Source organism: Epinephelus fuscoguttatus, linkage group LG17 (assembly GCF_011397635.1).
Source record: "Epinephelus fuscoguttatus linkage group LG17, E.fuscoguttatus.final_Chr_v1".
In the NCBI taxonomy this organism is placed as follows: Eukaryota; Metazoa; Chordata; class Actinopteri; order Perciformes; family Serranidae; genus Epinephelus; species Epinephelus fuscoguttatus.
The window spans coordinates 18,377,321-18,396,224 of NC_064768.1; the positions used below are offsets into that span (position 1 = coordinate 18,377,321).

An 18,904-nucleotide genomic window follows, 5' to 3' on the forward strand; every position below is an offset into this window, starting at 1 on the left:
TTTTATTTGCTCTGGCAGATGTGTCTTGTGCCCCTCCTGCTCAGACAGATTTCCAGCTGACTTGACCCACTTCAAGCGAATCACAGTCGTTTACCTACCCTGTTCAGATGCCCCATCCATTCCAACGGACATAACTTTTCTAGGATATCTAGACTGTCATCTGACTCCAGTGAAATGCACAGACTTATAGGATATCAAAAGCCAGCCTCAGTGTTCCATGTCATCTAAAGTGGACTGCAGTAGAACCACGCCCCCTTTTACAACAAGCACGGCCAACCATGAGGCAAGGAGGAAGCACAAGACACATTTTAGTCTTGTGCATAATTTGTGTTTAAACCGTGGTTAAAGTAAACACAAGCTGCCATGTCACTTATACATGTCAAAAAAATCATATGAAAGGTTTATAGCTTTAACCTTTTTAAATATTTGCGTCCATTGGAATGGACAGAGGATCTGAGTGTCACCGGAGAATGAAAAAAGGAAAATACTGTTTGAACGAGTAAATACTGCTCTGATCTGATTTTCTAATGATACAATCAGCACATAATGCACCCCAATGATTATGTTCACAGAATATTCATCTCAGGAGGCTTTAAACATACTGTTTACTGGAGATACAGAATCAGGCACACAAAACCCATCACATCTGACACGCACCCAGTATATGATGCTGTACATTGGATGGAACAAAACCAGGTCACAGGCAGACCGCAGAGACTGTTTCCAGTAGAATTGTCCCTCCTGGCTCCCTTATCGTCAAGATGGTGGTGAAAATAACAAAAACAGTTGGTGCTTCTCAAAGTCTTGGAAGGATCCTTAAATAGCTGAATATCAAGGAGGTCATCCAATTCTACCCAAGGTCTGTTCCTATGTCAAAGATCCTTCAAATTCTACTGAGTACTGAGTCCTTCCTTCAGATAATTTTAACGGATGCATGTGTGTATCCTCAGCGGGCATAAAGTACCCATGATTCTTTGTGCATAATTTGCCAGAATGACGCACACCTGCTAGCCTGTTCCAATGTATGTTCACCAGATGCTAGTAGGGAGTCTTGCCTAGCCTCTGTAGGATTCGAATTGGAAGGACGCACTGGGGGACTAATTCATCTTGTGTCGTGCCTAACTTTGCTAGACCGTAACATATTGGGTATGGATATAATCTGCAGATGCTCCAGTCAAAATGTGGCCAAACTTTTCTAAGGATATCAGTTGTTGAGCCATGACAAAGGTCAGAATGTGGCGTGCAGCAGACAGCAAGGTTTGTTGTTTTTAGCTGAGATGATTTCTGGAAAACGTATGGCTCCTACAGGCCGGTTAAGAGGAGTGAAGAGGCAGCAGTCAATGACGGTATAAAACAGTCAATAAAAAAGTTTTTTCAACAATTCTGAATTACCAAAGCCACGAGAGGGCCTTGAGCATACAGTCATAAATGTGCACACAAAATAGGAGGCTGATTGGTCCAGTAGTTTGCAAGCTTAGCTGTAGACAGAAAGATACACACACACACACACGCACACATGCACACACACACGACCAAACACAGCCTGGAGGAGAAACAATGAAACAGACTAAAAATATACTATGATGGATTGTAAATGTTTTCTGAACTCTAAAAGTTTATTCTGTTGCCATAGTGAAGTGGATTAAAAGCAAAAGGCTATTTCCAAGATAGGGAACAGTATGAAAAATGTGAATGAAATAAACAACTCATTCATTCCAGTGGACTCAGAAACACGATGACAATGCTGAGGAAGTGGTTTTCTGGATGCCTGCCCCACTTTCTTTTTATTTTCTCATGTTTGCTCTTGTTGCCCAGCGAGGGAAGCACTCATCGCTTCTGAAAGTTTAACAGAGCTGCTGTCAAATAAGTGGGTCACAAAGTATAGAGCTGGAACTGAGCCGATCCCAGGAGGAGGCCTCATGAATTCCTGCTTGTTGCAGAAAGGCTGTCTGACTGTCCACTGGACCACCCTGTGTCAGTGACAGGAAGTAGAGGCCAGTGACACTGACGTGAATGTGTGCCAGTCAAGTTGAGAGAAAGTGGCCCCAGTGGAAATGAGACCTTAGAGGACTTTCCTCTTTGTCTCACATGAAGAGCAGATGTCTCAATAATTTAGTTACAGTTCTGATTATTAACTGCAGAGAACAGCAAACTGCAAATATAGAGAATCATAATCTGTAGCTGAAGAATATTAGGCAGACTGAGAGAGAGGTGGTTCCCAAAAGGTTAACTGTTACACATGGACGATTAAAGATATAAAGATGATTGTTTTGTAACCAATGGCTTTCAAAGACATTAAGATATTTACTACATGCTTAATGCTTGCCTCTTCCCTCTCTTTTTTGTATTTCCACAGTTAGTAATTACCTTTATTTATGTAACACCTCTCAAGATTAGAGTGTCATTAAGTGTTTCACAAAAGAAATAAGGCAATCAGCATAAAAAAACACATAAATACAGTCCTAAAATGCCATAAAATAGCAGCCGATTACTCTGTAAACAAGAGTGTGAGCAAAGGTGTTGTTAAATATATAATTACAGTAACAAGGAAACAGGATTCACAAAAGTATAGACGTCAAATTAGTTTCATTGTCCCTTATGCCAGGAAGAAACAAGTGTCACCAGTGAAAGAAACAACCTCTTAATTAATCCACAAGAGGAAAAATTAAAAATAGTAAAACACTCAGTCGGCCTGAGAGTAAATAAACAATTACTTAGAATGTTTGGTAGTAAAGTATCAAACATAGAACCTTTTTTTGTGTAAGCCGGGAACATAGAAGCTTTTTTGCAGGGTTAAGTGGGGAACAAGGGGATGACCCTGTATCATTGAGCACATTACCACAGACATACCTAACCAGTTTATTAGGCTTATAGACCTGAGACAGCATTGTGGACGATGGTGGTCTGTGCAGCCATTGCAACACGTGGACGCTTTATAACACTATATTACTGATTCATTTATTTCAATTTCTTCATCTCTTATGGTCATATCTTGCTTGACATATGCTACAATGCCCTTGTGGTCTCTGATGGTACTGTTCTGTTTTGTCTGTATCCATAAACTGTCGTAAAACATGCTCAAATAGGAATGAGATCGCAGAGTACAGACAGGAGGCTCCATCCGTCTTCCTCTTCATATCTAAGGGGAGCAATGGATAAAGATATGCAACCTCTTTCATTACCAAAAGACAAAACTCAGTTTCTGCTGCCACTGTTTGTGTTTCTGTTACGTCACTTGACTGAAGCCGTGTCTGTGTACATGCAACAGTATTCTGGTTTCTTATGGAGTACTCCAGGTAGCATATTCAGGTTTTTCTTAAATGGGATAAAGTGCTATGTTATCTGGGTTTCTGAAAACGGACAATGGTATTTATGTGTTCAAACACACAAACATGATCAGTTATTCATGACCATGTGAACACACTCAGGCCCTGTCAACACGTATGTAGATATTTTTTTAAACAGATAATTTCCTCCATGTTTGGGCCTCTCGTCCTCACACAAATGGAGCTTGAGGTCACTAAAAGAAAAGAGATTTTTCAAAATGCCTTCAAAGGTGCAGATTTTTCAAGACTCTGGTTACTGTTTATCTGTGTGGACATGTTAGATAAAGTGTCTAGGAAACAATGACGTCATCTCCGCAATACATGCTGCATGCCCATTATTGCTCTCTGTAATGAGCAGACCCTAGAACCATCAACATCAACAACCGACATGGCTACTGATTTTGAAACTGCGATAATAAATGTGTTGAACGAACTGGAATGTAAATTTTCTTTAAAAGCAGAGCAAACGGCTGCACTGAAAGCTTTTATTGAAAAAAAGGATGTGTTTGCCGTCCTTCCTATGGGGTTTGGTAAAAGTTTAATTTACCAACTGGCTCCGCTGATTGGGAAAAAGATGGGACTCAGTGAAAACCAAGTGGCTATTGTTGGTTCTCCGCTAGTTGCTCTCGTGGAGGAGCAGGTCAGGGAAGCGACCAAGCTGGGAATCACAGCCATGCAACTCAGAGTCTACAGTGAGGAGGAAATCCGCAAAGACGGCAACACCCTTTCCCAGACATCATCACAGCTCACCTCTGCTGCAGCTTGCTGGTCTGTTTACAGTGGCGTTGTGCTAGCCTACGTCACACATTTCGTTTACTCTGATTGGTTTTCCGTCTTTCCAATTGCGTGAAGGGGCACTTTGAGTGACAGCTGTTGATACCGCCCCTCGGGAATAGAGGAAATGTACACTCTGTGTCCAGACCCATTCGCGTTTTGCGAATTGGGTCTGGCAACGCCAGGCTAGGTCAAACCAGCAGATAGTGGAAAGAAAGCTTTTGCATGTCCAGAGAATCACTGGTATATTTGAGTGAGCTCCTTCATCCTGATGTTGAAGGGGAATTATTGGTGATGAGATTTCTAGTAGGTGTGTAGAAAAAAGTAACATAAGCTTGTACACTTTACTACCTTTGTGACGAGGGGAGACTGCTGTAGGCAAATAACACCTGCAAGTGTTTATGGTTGTTTTGGGTTCTAGTGTGGACGGAGATATTTTGTAAAACAAAGGTTGTGTGGACAGAACAAAGATAAAAAGTTTTTAAAATATGTGTATACATGCAGACAGGGCCTCAGTGTCAGTTAAACTGCTCCAGTATGGGACTCTGCCAGTAGGGGTTGTTATAGCAACTAAAAAAAACAACTGCCAATATCAGAAAAGTAACATTTGTTGTTTATTTGAGCATCGTGTAAACATCAGGGTCATTTTTTTCTGTAACACCTCTGTCACATTGATCCTCTGTCATCCTATTATTCATACATGGCAGAATAATGGAATCCTCAGCTGTGAATAACAAGATAAAGATTAATGGGGCAAGTGTCATCTCGGCAGCATTTACTGCCACGCCCGCTCATAATAGCCCTTTTGTCAAATGTTAAACTTGTGTGATTACATGTCATAAGACTCTGTTGTTATAATGGGCTGACAACAGTTTAAATCTAACCACAAAACGAGGTACAGGGGAAAGAGGGGCATTTTACCCTTCATGTGAGCAGTGAAGCAGCACCCTGCCTCACTGCCACGAGGGACTTCACTGCGCTGGCAGGAGACTAATCTGGAGGCGCAGAGATGTAATTTGTCATGTTAATGATCATTTTCTATTGACATATGAGTGTAAAATGGGCATTAGGCTTTGCAGTGTCAACCCATTTACAGCTAATTGTCAAGCTGTTCAACATACTTCATGGTGCACAATTAAGAGCAGAGAAGGGAAGGCAGCTCATAATGGTGATTTGGCAGTTTTAAAGACATTTCAGACAGTGTTATGGCAGTTATGATTCAGGGGGCCTGAGCCAACCATCTGCACTGACATTCCTGCCACTGTCAGTATGTTTCTGCCCCCTGTCCAAGTTTCTTATTAGGATACTCTAGTAAGCAAAGTAATGAGGAATGCCAAGTCATGCCTGTCATAAATTAAGATCAAATAGACAAGGGTAACTATAGAAATAACCATTAGGGACTTTCTATGGAGGCCTATAAGGGACATGCAGCAAAATGAGGAAGACCTATTTTTTATTCTCTCATAAAACCTTTAACTGAGAGACATTTTTCTTGTATCACTCAGGCAGCCACAACAAAAAATTGAAAGTTATGAATTAAACTGTTATCAAGACAAATTTAAATTAACCAGAAAAGTTAAAGCTTAACATATTTTTTTTATTAACAGCAGGAAAATGACTGTGTGAAGTAAAAGGTGTCACTTGTGGTAATTTTCCCACAGAGAATCATCACCCCTTCAGTTTAGTGTAGTGCTTAAGGGTCTTTCAGCTCATTGTTTTGGCTTTATGGTGCACGACTTTACTGCTTTGGTTCACTCTAAGGGCTTATTTTACTCATCTGAAAAGTGCCTTAAACCTGCATTCTTTCTAATGACCAGAGGGGGCGACTCCACAGGTTGCAATTGTATAGAAGTCCTTGAGGAAATGGCCCTACTTTATTACCTCAATAAACATTTTCCCAGTGAAAGCGTTGGTGGGGACCAAAACAGTGCTAAAAGTAGAGAGAATATTGGACTTAAAATCGTCAAGTGGCCAGAAACTAAATTTGTTTCTTCCCTGATTGATTTATAAACGGACAACTGCTTGCTAACAAGTTCACCATATATGTTGTATATTTAGCTTGTTCTGTTGCTCTCAGAAAACTCAACTCAAACTCAACAAAACTGCATGTATTCTATCAAGAGACTCCTCCTCCTTTAACATAGTCTCATATTAGAATTTAATCTGTATCCAAGACACAAAATACAGGCCATCAAAACCAACCTTGGGTTTCTTTTTTCATTCATTTTTGAAACATTATTTTACACAATAAAGCCAGTAAATTACTATGTAAACAAAATCCGTGGTGTGCCAACAGATTTGACCTCATGTAGAAAGCTGAAATTGTAGTTTTCGTTCCAAAACACACTGTACCATATCATTAACTGTAATCACAAAGTAGAAAATCTGTGTGTTGTTTTAAAAAAAAAAGAAGAGAAGCAGACACATTTGGCACATTTAAATTTAGACTTTTTACTCACCCCGTCACTGCTCTGCAATATTTTGCACTCTCCTCCTGCCTGTTTCTGGGCCCTGCCCTGCAGCTCGAACCAGATTTCATTAGAGCCTTCAAAGATGTTCTGGCCAGCGTTTGAAGAAGGCAAGAGAGACGGAGGAGATTCAGTGCAGATTGCCAAGGCACATTGGTCCAGGTTCGCACTTGACATTTATTTATCTTTTAATGAGATTCAGTGCCGTCATCCATCTGGTTACTCCCTGTCCAGTCAGAGTGATTGAAAGTTTTGTCTTGACGTAAAGGAAATGAGAAGGTTGAGATTTTTCTTGAGTTGATTGTATCAAACGTGGGCAGATTATTAAACAACAGGCCCCAAAAAGGCTCCACCACGGCTCCTACATGGGAGATGGGATCATTTTCTGTCTCTTTGGGGTATATCTGTGTCTCTGTGTAGTCGTTCTGTGTCTCTTTGTAGTTCCTTTACACTGCGTTGTAGTTATGTTGTGCTGTCTTTGAAATAATTTTATGTCTCTTTGGGATATATTTATGCTTTTTTTGTTCATGCTGTGTCTCTTTGTAGTTGTTTTGTGTCTCTTTGGGGTACATTTGCATCTCTTTGTGGTCATATTGTTTCTCTTTGTAGTTTTTTTTTTGCATCTCTTTGTAGTCACTTTGTGTCTTCTTGAAGTCATTTTGTATCTCTTTGGGGTAAATTTGTGTCATTTTTGATTGTTTTGTGCATCTTTGTTGTTGTTCTTCACCTCTTTGTAGTCCCTGTGCGTTTCTTTGTAGTTGTTTTGCATCTTTTTAAGGTCAATTTATGTCTCTTTGAGGTATATTTGTCTTTGTTGTCTTTTTGTATCTCCTTGTAGCCTCTCTGTGCCTCTCTCTAGTTCCTTTGCATGCCTTTGTTGGCATTTTGCATCTCTTTAAAGGTCAATTTGTGTCTCTTTGAGGTACATTTTGCAGATGAAGGCTGGGGAGGGGGCTGTGGTTGATGTTTAGATAATGAGTGATGGACACTGTGTGTGTTCTTGAGGTGATAATTTGTCTAATGTGTATTGTTTGGCATGCTTAAGTTAGATCTGATCTGATCTTGTGAAAGGGAAACACAGTGCACATAGAGTTAACTGCAAAATGCTTTGGTGACTACGTCAGGAAATGGTATTTAATTTTTCTTTTTAGTATGCAGCCCACAATAGAGAGAAGAGAATATACTTGCATTAGTAATGGTTTTAATGAAATGTTCTTCTTTAGCTCCGATTTCAGTATTTATTGCTCAGATGTCACCCCACCTTAAATGATGGACAAAATATCCTGTTCCAGTACTGCTCAAGGTCAGTTCCTGATCTAATCTTCAATTTCTAATCTTGGTCCTTTGCCAGTTCCCCTGTAATCTCGTGAGTAGTCTTGAGTGCAGTGAAGAAAATACATTACCCCAGAATAATAAAGGTTTGCTATTTGAATTATGTAGCACCACAGTGGCGTTTGATATTCAGTCCTAGTATGCAGCCAGAGAGAGTGAGCACGGGGCTTCTGTGTGACTGTGGGAAAATGGAGGGAAAATTGCTAGCACTTGCAGAAATCAGGTCAGTTTATGCATTTGCAACAGAACCAGTGCACTCCCTTGCCACATATTAGGTCTGTCCACTTTAATACTGTGGATAAAAGCTGCTGCTGGAGACTGTCAGTCAGTTCTTTACGAACACAGAAAGGCAGAGGAGAGGAAATCTTCCTTCCTCTGTGTGCCTGTTGGTTTGGTGCTTTTATTGCTGAGGTTTATCTATTAAAGATAGAACCTATTTGATTTTTGATTTTTCTATAAAAAGAGAATATAACAGTTATAACAAAGTAGGACGAGTTGCATCAGACGATGGTGTTATTTCTTTTCTCTGACATCCTTTCCTGCATTTTGAGCTAAAACTCATCTCTCCCTCTTTCTATCTTTGTGTTTCTTCTTTAGTCCAGCAGAGGGCAGCACAGTCCTCTGATGTGCAGCACCTCTTCTGTATGATTCAGTAGGCTGTTTCAGTCTGTTGCACTGCCAGAGGGGGGGTTACACATGAACACAAGACTAATTGTGCAATACTCCATCGGGACACCTTTGGCTCTGGCATTCATGTGGATGCTACTTGAGGCGCTCCACCCATCTGAACATTGTTGCAGACCAAGTAAAGACCCTCATTGCAACAGCACTTGTCAATGGCAGTGACCAAAAACTGCTCAAGAATTACCCAAGGAACAGGACAAAGAGCTCAAGGTATTGGCCTCCAAATACCCCAGATCCCAACCTGATCGAACATTTGAGGGACGTGCTGGTACCTCACAGGTATCCCCAATCCACAGTGGGTCCTCCTTGGACCTGACTTGGCTCTAGTCTGTTAAGACATGAACACAGGACCTCTGGGGGGTGTACCTTGGTGTCTGGCACCAACGCATTAGCTTCAGATCTTTGGAGTACTCTGAGTCGTGACATGTCCCACAGATGTTTGATCAGATTGGGGTCTGGGGTATTTGGAGGCCAGGTTGACACCTTGAGCTCTTTGTCACGCTCCTCTGGCCATTCCTGAGCAGCCGTGCTACTGGGGAGTACTGTTGCCATAAGGGGGGGTACCTGGTCTGCACTGGTGTTCAGGTGGGGGGAGCATGTCAGGAGGCAACCACATGAATGTCAGAGCTCAAGGTTTCCCAACAGAATATTGCACTGTAACAAAATGATCAATGTTGTTTACCTCACCTGTCAGTGGTTTTATTTTTTTGGCTGATTGGTGTAAAATACTCACCACTGCTTATTAAACAACAAGAGTAAGCATTATGTATTGTTGCATACTAAAATATAGCCTTTCATGATGAAAACCCCTTTTTCTGAAAATGGTATAGGTATTTTTTTTCCCCTTTTTGTTTGTTTTTGTTTTTGGTACACAACCATAAAAAACAAGGGACAACCGGCCATGTGACTTGAGAAATTCACTGATCTAATCTAGCTGGTATTGGAGTGAATTCCTTCTATGTTAGGACCAGTTTATAAATTTGGATGCCAGAAAAGAAAGGAGGAGAAAAGCAAGGAGCTGGAAAGGGCTTTCAACCTAATCATCTCATGACCAACTTTTTTTCAGTCAGCTCAGAAAGCTGCTTCCAGCCACGCTGAAGAGGCAAACTATAGCCATGAGGATAACACTACAGACAGTGGCATAAGGTTGTTACAGCAGGACCAGTTCATGCCCTAGTGTTTTTTGAAACACAGGTATATTTCTGAGGTGGCAATCTGAGGCACTTGTAAGGGAGGGCCTGTTTTCTCTAAGGGCCCCCCACCCCATGGGCCCCAGTGCAACCACACCACCTGCACAGTCTTTATTTATGCCTCTGGTTACAGTTAACATTACTCCCCAAGATAGCCTCGGTGAAGGAGCGACCAGGTCCACCACCACCTGGGAGAAAGATTATGATAATGTCTATGGAGCCCACATCTTTGTGAAAGTCTCTCACTTTACATGTATGCACTGATATCATAGACTGTGTACATGAAGCTGATATGAGTGAAGCAAATTTGTGGAGGGCCCATTTACTGGACCTTTTCAGAGACCCAGCCCATCTGTGGACACGCCTGCTTTAACAGTGTCAGTGACATCAGCGTCTAATAATTTTTGTCGTTAGAGTTTGTGGTCAACTTGCAACTTGCAGTGGAATAATGAACTTATTTGAACTAAGTTAATAATACGTGTTTTGTTTCTAAACTTGCTTGCTGCAGTGAGCCAGAGTAATAAAAAGTGATTACATGATGACGCCTTAAGTCTTGTTAAGAGGTATAAAGGTCCCGCCAGTGGTGGAGTGAAAACATCAAAGAGCAGCGTGTTCTTAGGTCTGAGCTCAGAGTGGAAAATATCAACCCATGACTCTCTGTAATCCACTCTCTTTATTGAACTCCAGATTTAGATTAGGAAACTGGAAATGTCAGATGCCTGTTGGAAAATAACTTTCCTTTGCGTCTCTCACTCCACTTCTATTAAAGACACCACTCAATCGTCATGCTTTAAATTAAAACTTCTCATTGTTTTTCAAACACATACAAAGAGGTTATTTACTCAATTAACTGATCAGTTGTTTGTCAGAAAAAAGAGTTTTGTGGCAGGTTAAAATTGTAGTCTGAAAGAATCTATATCCTGCTATTACTCATGCTACAAAAGTAGAAACTTCACCATAGGGCAATACATTAATATTATATTGACATTGTGATAATTGACTTTACAAAAAAGCCTGAGTCTAAGGTGGAGAGAGCACACCTGTCTGCCCTTCCACGTGCAAATGAGGAAAGCCTGAGGCAGAGAGAGCAAACCTTCCTGCCCTTCCATGTGCAGCAGCAAAGATCCCTCTGAAACAGAACAGAGCAGCATCAATGACAAACAGAAATGACATTGATAAGTCAGATACGGCATGAAAAGGAGGAGCTGGGGTGGAGGTGGGTTGCAAAGCAGCTTGCAGAGGAAGCAGCAACAGGAGGCAGGCCAGAGCAGTTTAAATAGGGCGTCCTGAATGAGATTCGCCAATAGGTTGCATAGAAAAGAATCATGTGATCTATCAGCTGACTCCCTTCCATCAATCAGCTGCTCCATCAGTTGATTGGCTCTTTGAGATCAGCCGATGTAGCTTGGATGTCGTGTCCTGTCTGAACTAACGCTTTGCTCAATGTATACACAAAATAAAACTCTTGATGGTAGGGTAGAGACTGTTCATTATAAAGAGGGGGTACATTTTTTTGGCAGGTTGCAAATGCAGTCTGAAAGAATTTGTATCCTCATACAATTTTTTTCTGGGAAAAAAGAAACTTCTCCATTAGTCACTAATATTATTGTATAAGACTGTTTCAGTGTTGACAGCATAAACATTATAAAACAGGTCCAGGTGTATTTCCTGTTGGAATGTTTGTTGATACGGTAGCTGCCAAGGAAACTTAAAAAGACCTATGAAATTTAAAGTTGACAGGCAGTAATCAGGGACCAAATCCCTTGCGACTTAAGTGGGAGATAATGTCGGTGTCAAAAAATCTTTATGTCATTCAAGTTAGAGGCAGGTTTAAACTGTTTTTTCCTCCACTCAGCTGCTTGTAATCACGTTTTAAACAATATGATGTCAGTCCGTCGTTATACTAGCAGCGGTTGTTGTAACGTTTGTTAGCCTCCAGCCGTTAGCTTCATGTAGGGATAAATAGCCGACTACAGATGTCTTGAAGCTAATCTTCCTTCAAACCTCTGTATGTTTTTTCTTTTTCAAACCTGTATTCTTTAGCCCAGGGATACTCGGCTTGCTTTACCCCGGGAGCCACTTTTGCAGAATGACAGGAGCGAGGGGAGAGTCGCAGCTGCCCGGCACATGTAAGCAGGGGCGTTTCTAGGATTTTAGACATGGAGCTTAGCCCAGACCTCTGTTGGGGGGCCGTAAGTTGAGTATCACTGCTTTAGCCCCAACCGATGTTGACTCAAGTGACATAATTTGAAGCAATGGTTTCACCTTCAATGTGCTATTGTATGTGAGCATGACCATTTGACTCCAGACCATCAAACAAAACAGCCCAGTCTTATTGTTTTGTGTTAAGTGTCTCAAAATATGTTTGTTTAGTTGCTCCAGGTTGACACCACCACCAAGGGTAAAGGGCCATCCGTACCAAGAACAACCTGTGTACAGTTTCTGGTGTCACTGTGTAAGCATGTGTCTATGTGAATGAGGCACTATGTCTGCACCAGCTTTATTTCATATCCTCTCATTAGATGCTGCGCTGATGAAACTGCTATGATTTATACATGAGGACTGAAACCCAACAGCCCCACTTGCCTCATTTTTTGAAGAAGTGGGAGGTCTGATTCTGGCACGCTTTCTTTCTTTCTCATTCATAACCATTCAAGTGGTGCATTGTTAAGTCTGTGATTTATATGCTGCAGTTATGTGTCTTGTGTTATATTTAGGTTGCATGACACCACTTTTTATTCAAGCATTGTATTTCCTGTTTTTTGGCACTGCTGTCCCCTTTCACAGCTTTCATTCACAATTTTCCCTCTGATTCAGCGTGGTTATTGTGCTGTGCTTCAGTATCATTTGACTGTAGCTCTGACATTTTTTGTGAATTTGTAGGTACAGTATAGGTGACTCATTGAAAGCAGAGCAAAGACAAGTTTGGCCCTGTTCTCAGATCTGTCACCTTTTCCATCTCACTGAGGTTTGCAGGCCTGTTAGCCATAATTAATATGGACACACACGTACATTTTAGATAAAATGACAGGCGTAAGGCAGAAATAACCTGTAGCCTGGAGATAAATGCCAAACTGAAAGCCCTAGGAAGCTTTTCGGTATCTTCCTGGAAGTTGACATTCAAAACACACCTAACATTTACAGGGGAAGCTGAGCTTGAAAAATACACACATTTGTGAACCCATCAATTTATTAAATTATCTCAGTCCTCCAGGCAGGGATTATTTTTTTTTAATTAAAGGATAAATATAAAGCACACAGACAGTGTTTGGAAGTTTTAGTGATTGTTTAATTAAATGTCAAACCATTAGCCAGGAGGTTTTTAAGTTGTTTTAAGTTTTTAAATGATTGTCTGTGGTACACACTCCGACATGGCTGGCTGACACATCTCATTGGCTGCAGTCTTGACAGATAAAATGCCATGTGGAGAAGAGACAGTTCAGGTGGTACACAAATACTTCATTTCAGTATGACAGAAGTGTACGGGAAGTAGCATGGTCCAGTCCTGGCATCATGGGAAACCACAAGCCCATGACTGTGATGGGTTTTAATTTCTAAAATTCAGTGTTTCAGCCTTTATAAGTTTGGATATATTATCAGAAGCAATATATTCATTAGGGCTGCTCAATTATGGCAAAAATTATAATCAAAATTACTGCAGACGATCACTCATTAACTTTTAACAACATGCATTTATTGAATTAAAAAAACTTTTTAACATGGGGTTTTCTCAAACTTTAAATATAGTTTAATTGAAAAACATACATACATAAAATAAATGCAATAAAATAAATCATACATAATATATAAATATAAACATGGTGCAAGAGGAGAGGGAGAGACCCCACGCTGTTAACAGAGGAGCCATGGACTGTGATTACTCTGAGCAGCATGCATGGTAATGACTTGATATCTAATATATATAGCATAACATGGCAATAACAATCATTTACCGTCTCTGGTATATGATGGCTGATCTCATCCTCTGCTCGGAGGGTAAGGAGCTCCTGGGCCTCATTGTCTCCCCAGTTTGCGGACAGTTTCGGTTCTTCTTCTTTGAGTTAGCTGCTAACTGGTGCTAGCTGCTTTTTAAATCTCCTGTCGGTGGGTTGCATGCATAATTACTGCTACTGTCCGTTTTACACAGATGTTGATACAGTGCTGTCACTACCTCTGCTGCTGGCTTAAAGGCGAGACAACTCTGGTTTTTTTCCACTATTAAAAGATTCTGATGATACACAGCAAACGTAACTTTTTAGAAACTTGCAAAGTGCTCTATTGGCCAATTCCCAGTCCTAGGTTTTTATAAAAAATGACAAAAAAAACAGAATTTCTATTGTGTGAAAATGTTTTCAAACTAATAGTACATGATAATAATGACTCATTACAAGGTCTAGAATACACCTGACTAACTAATTGATGGGCATAAAAAAAATGGTTTAACAACTGCCTCCACCTGTTCATTTCCAAAGCTTTTTAACAAGCAGTTCTGACAGAATTCAGTGGCCCCATTAGACTTCAGGACTCAGGGGAAAGTTCAGCATCCGAGCAGGTGGAAAACAGCAGGAAACATATCCAACCAATTAAAATCTACTTTGATTCAAATGAAGACAGAAAATCTAATTTGCACAACAAAGATGTCCTCTCTGCACTGGTCATGACGAATAATTCAGGTAACCATTTTACTTTTTTTTCTGTTGACTGTGCCCAAAGGAGTCGCAGGAGAAGAAATCCACTTTACTCCAACATACACACTTCAAAGGCAGAGCTAGAAAGAGGACACTTCACTTCAGACGGAGAATGATTTCATAGCAAAGGTTCAGGAGTTGAGTCTCATACAGTTGCACTATCCTCAGGTTCTCAGATGATGTATTGACCAAAAAAAAGGGGTGAAGATGGAAGTGATGATGACAGGGAATGAAGAGGACGGCCAGTGATAGAGGACAAGCCCTCAAAGTTTAGCCTGTTCAAACCCAGAAAGAGAAGGAGTCTTTGAAGTGGGAGCACGAGCAGACTTGCCCTATCTAAGCCTTCTGAAGACGCCCACACTCTCCCCTGATGATTTGCCAGAGAGAGACAGATACAGAGAGAGGTAGACAGAAAGGAAAAAAGAAACTGAGAAGTATTCAGAGCGAGAGAGAGAATGGAGAGCAGGAAGGAGGAGGCGGGGAAACCAATGCGAATGGGTGAGGAGATAGTTAAGGAGAGAGATGATGATGAAACAGAATAGCGGATGGCGTGAATAAGGAGATGAGGGAAGGAAGGGTGAATGGAAGAAACAATGACAGAGATGACAGCGCGAGGGCGGAGGAAGAGAGAGGAAGAATGAATCAAAAATGAGATTGGAGTCAATCAAAAGGACGACTGTCAGGCTGCAACGGATTTAGAGAAGAAGACAGTTACAGAGAGTCAGAAATGGAAGGAGAGTGTTAGATAGAGGAGAGAAGGATTGCACAAAAAAGTGTGTTGGGGAGTCAGACAGCCACCCATGAGTTCCTGAAAAAGAGGTGACTGCTGTAGGTTTTCTCTGCCAGACTAGTGGTAATTAAACGGGCTGATGTATACACTCCTACTGCACGATACAAGCAGGAAAGGTGGAGGAAAAGTGGAGGTGTAGAAGGAAGGGTAAAGGCAGGGAGGCAGGGAAGCCACGTCAGAGGGGGACAGGAGGGAGGAGAGCGGAGGATGTAAAAATGGAAAGAGATGCAGGGAAACATGGCAGAGGGATGATGGGAGAATGCAGAGGGGAAACGTCACTGGGACTTTCCCTGAGCTACCCCCCTCTCCTCCTCCTCCTCCTCCCTGTTATTTCAGAGTGGGTGGTGGGTAGAGACTCTCTCTGCAAGTCACGCACAGCAGCTCACCACCTCAACTCAGTCACATTGTACGTCTCTCTAACAAGACCCAGGACTCCTGTAAGAAGGCTGCTCACTCAGTCAGCAAATTCAGTTGAGGAGGAAGAGCATTTGTTTTTGTCTGCGGCGCCTATCAGAGCTTTAAACTCTTCAAAAGATACAGTTTTTGACAGGTTGCGAGTGCACCTCTTTAATTGGATTCCACTCTGAGCCGAGCCTCATGCAGTGGCTACCCTGTTTGTTGAGCCAGAAGCTTTAACTTCTCTCTTTTCCCTGGATTGCTTGTGTTCACCTGAGGCCATCTTACTTTCTTCCTTTTTGGAGATGAGATCCAGTTTTATGCAGGTCAAGCCTGTAGCTACACAGCAATGCAGCGTGAGTGTTTACAAGCTGATGTCGGTGTTTGTGATGGTGTTCTGTGGGTCTTTGCATCTGTTCTGGATGTGGGGTGAATAGTGTAGTTGCAGCCTAAGGGGTTACACAGCGTTCACTGGATGCATTTTAGCAGTAAACATCATTGATCTGGAATGGGAGGCATATCTCAACACTAAGAGTCTTTGTTGACTTCATAAATTATAGAACAAACTGGCCAGCAGGGCTTGTTCTGGTGGTAAACATTTACACACAGCATCCTTAAAAGGTTTTGACAAGGGTTTTGAATTTTAAAAAGGTGAAATGCCAAGCTTATGTCTCACTATCATGGATAACATTTCTGACTGAGTTTGCTGAATAATGGATACAAATTTGAAGTGAGGCACCCTTTAGACAGACGTGTAACTACATGCTTTATGAATACACATTTGATTTTTGATTCAATTTGATTTCACAACATCAGGATATCAGATTTGTCCTGCGTCTTAGGATGTACACTGTTTCACATAAATACATAAAAATGCAAAAATACAAAACACAACATTTAACCAAACAACAAAACCATTTCCTCTGAAGTGTCGGATTGGCTGTATGGTACAAATATTCGATTACTGGTTTGGTGAGATGTTCAGGGTGACAGCCATGCTTCTGTAGGCCAATAAAGTTAACAGTCCAAGTTAGCCCTCTGAGCTGATGTGTGCTAATTGCGCTAAAGACCGATCAGAAATGTGCAACAATATTTGCCAATACAAGATATAAAACAAAAGCTAGGGACTGTATTGTGTTAAGTTTCTGTGAGCCGTAGCTCACAGAAAGCTGTACTGCTACTACTACTGTCAGCTGTACTGCAGAGCAGCGTGAAAGCAGGAAGCGCTCACTATGCAACTTATTCTGGGGAGCAAAATTTCCCTAGAAGTGCACCGCACACTGACTGACCCAAACAGAACTTGAAGAATCTCAGTCGACTGAGGGGTCTTTGGCTGATGATTCGAACCTTGTTACAAACACTACAATTCACATCAAACATTATAAAAAGTGGATGCAGTGCAAACGATTTAATCGCTCCATTTTACATTCAGTGTTGCACCAAGAACACTTGGGCTACTTAGAACCCAAACTCTGCTTTAGTAGTTTGACAGACTGAGGAACAAAAGAGGTCTTTAAATGTGTTCTGTATTTACCAGTGCTCTGGACTACAAACAGCCTAGCACCGGAAACCAGAATGTAGAGTCTGTATGTAGAGATAACAAGATCTGGCTGGTGTCTATCCTTTCCATATAGTAATAATGGTGGAATGTAAATAAGTACATTTACTTAAGGACTGTAGCACAGAGGCCGGTAACAAGTTAAAATATATAGGCTGACCAAACATCCTCTTTTGCCCGGACATGTCCACTTTTCACGTCCCGTCTGGGGCGTCCGGGGGGTTTTTATAAACTGATGATAATGTCTGGTTTTCCGTGTGTTTGTGTGTGTGTGTGTGTGTGTGTGTGTTAGAGTGCGGCACGGGCAGCATATTTCTGTCTGAACCCGAACCGAGCCCGACATTATTTAATGACCAAAGCACTGAGTTTGTGTCACACAGTGGTTACAGGCTATTTAACAGGCCGGGCGTGCGCCGTGGGTGCTCAGCTGCGAGAGGGAGACCTCCGTGTTTGAGACGGGAGGTCCGACGCTTCTAGCAAGAGGAGAGGGAGAAATAAAACAAAATAAGATAAAATAGGAAAAACCTGTCTCCCTCTTTTATTTTATTTTCAGCTTTTAATCAAGGCGGAGGCGGGCGGCTGGAGGTCCGAGGCCAATGTGTGTCTGTGTGTTCTGTTCAGGTGTTGTCACGTAAATAACAGTGCCCAAGCAATAAACAGGACAGACAATAGAATTTTATTTATTTTTACACTACATTTTCACTGAAAGCTGACCGAATCCGACCCGAGCCCGAATACAATTTATAGCTACATTTTTGACCAAAACCGGCCCGACCCGTCGTGTACTGTCGGGCTCAGATCGCCACACTCTAGTGTGTGCATGTGTCCCCTATTGGGGCCTATCTGAATTTCTGTCTTTGAGAGATATTATTTTGTAATATAACTGAATTTTCTATCCATACATATAAATTTTAAATATATTAAAATTATAAGGCATCTTTGAGTAAACTGTGAGTATCATTTAAGTAGGCTATGTCGTGGCCGGGCTGAGTGTCCTCTTTTTTGGAAATCAAAATATGGTCACCCTATGATATAATGAAGAGAAATTACATGTAGAGTAATGTTAAATTTGTTGTTTTGAGGCATATTTATATCTATAGAATATAATACAACCAACAGATTTCATGTGGCAAACCAATTGCAAAAATCACTCCTTCAAAACCAAACCTTTTTGTTTTGAACACTCTCCTCCTCCTCATGATGTTCAGCCATAAATTCAGACACTCTCTATTTATTTATTATTCAAGACACATTATTACCCACTTCTGGACAAGTTTAACTGCATTAAAAAGTCTTAGCTAATGACAACCACTAAGTCCACCGATATATCCACTCGAGGCTTTCCGCTCAGATGCTCTGACCTCTTCAGCAGTAATTTCCTGTTGCTGTCAAGAGCCTCTTTAATTAGTTAGAGCCACTGGAATCATAACACACCTCCCCCTACCTACCTCCTCTCTTCTCCCTTCTTTGCCGTCTATATATATCACTCTGCTCTGAGACCCAACCAGCTCCAGGGAGTCCTGTACTTGTGTGTTCAAGCATGCTCCCTCGTGTGTGTGTGTGTGTGTGTGTGTGTGTGCTTGTGCCTTTTGTTCAAAATGCTTAGGTGCAAATGTGAGTGTGCTCAGTGAGGGTGTGTGAGTGGATGTGTGGAGCTTTTGGCACGCATGCATGAAATGAAATATTCAGGTGACAGGC

At 41.4% G+C, this 18,904-nt stretch overlaps 1 protein-coding gene across 1 annotated transcript in view; it reads left to right on the forward strand.

The window, feature by feature from the left end:
- LOC125904685 (oxysterol-binding protein-related protein 10) overlaps window positions 1-18,904 on the forward strand; it is a 115,576-nt gene that overhangs the window by 73,904 nt on the left and 22,768 nt on the right. The gene's annotated exons all lie outside the window — the stretch shown is intronic.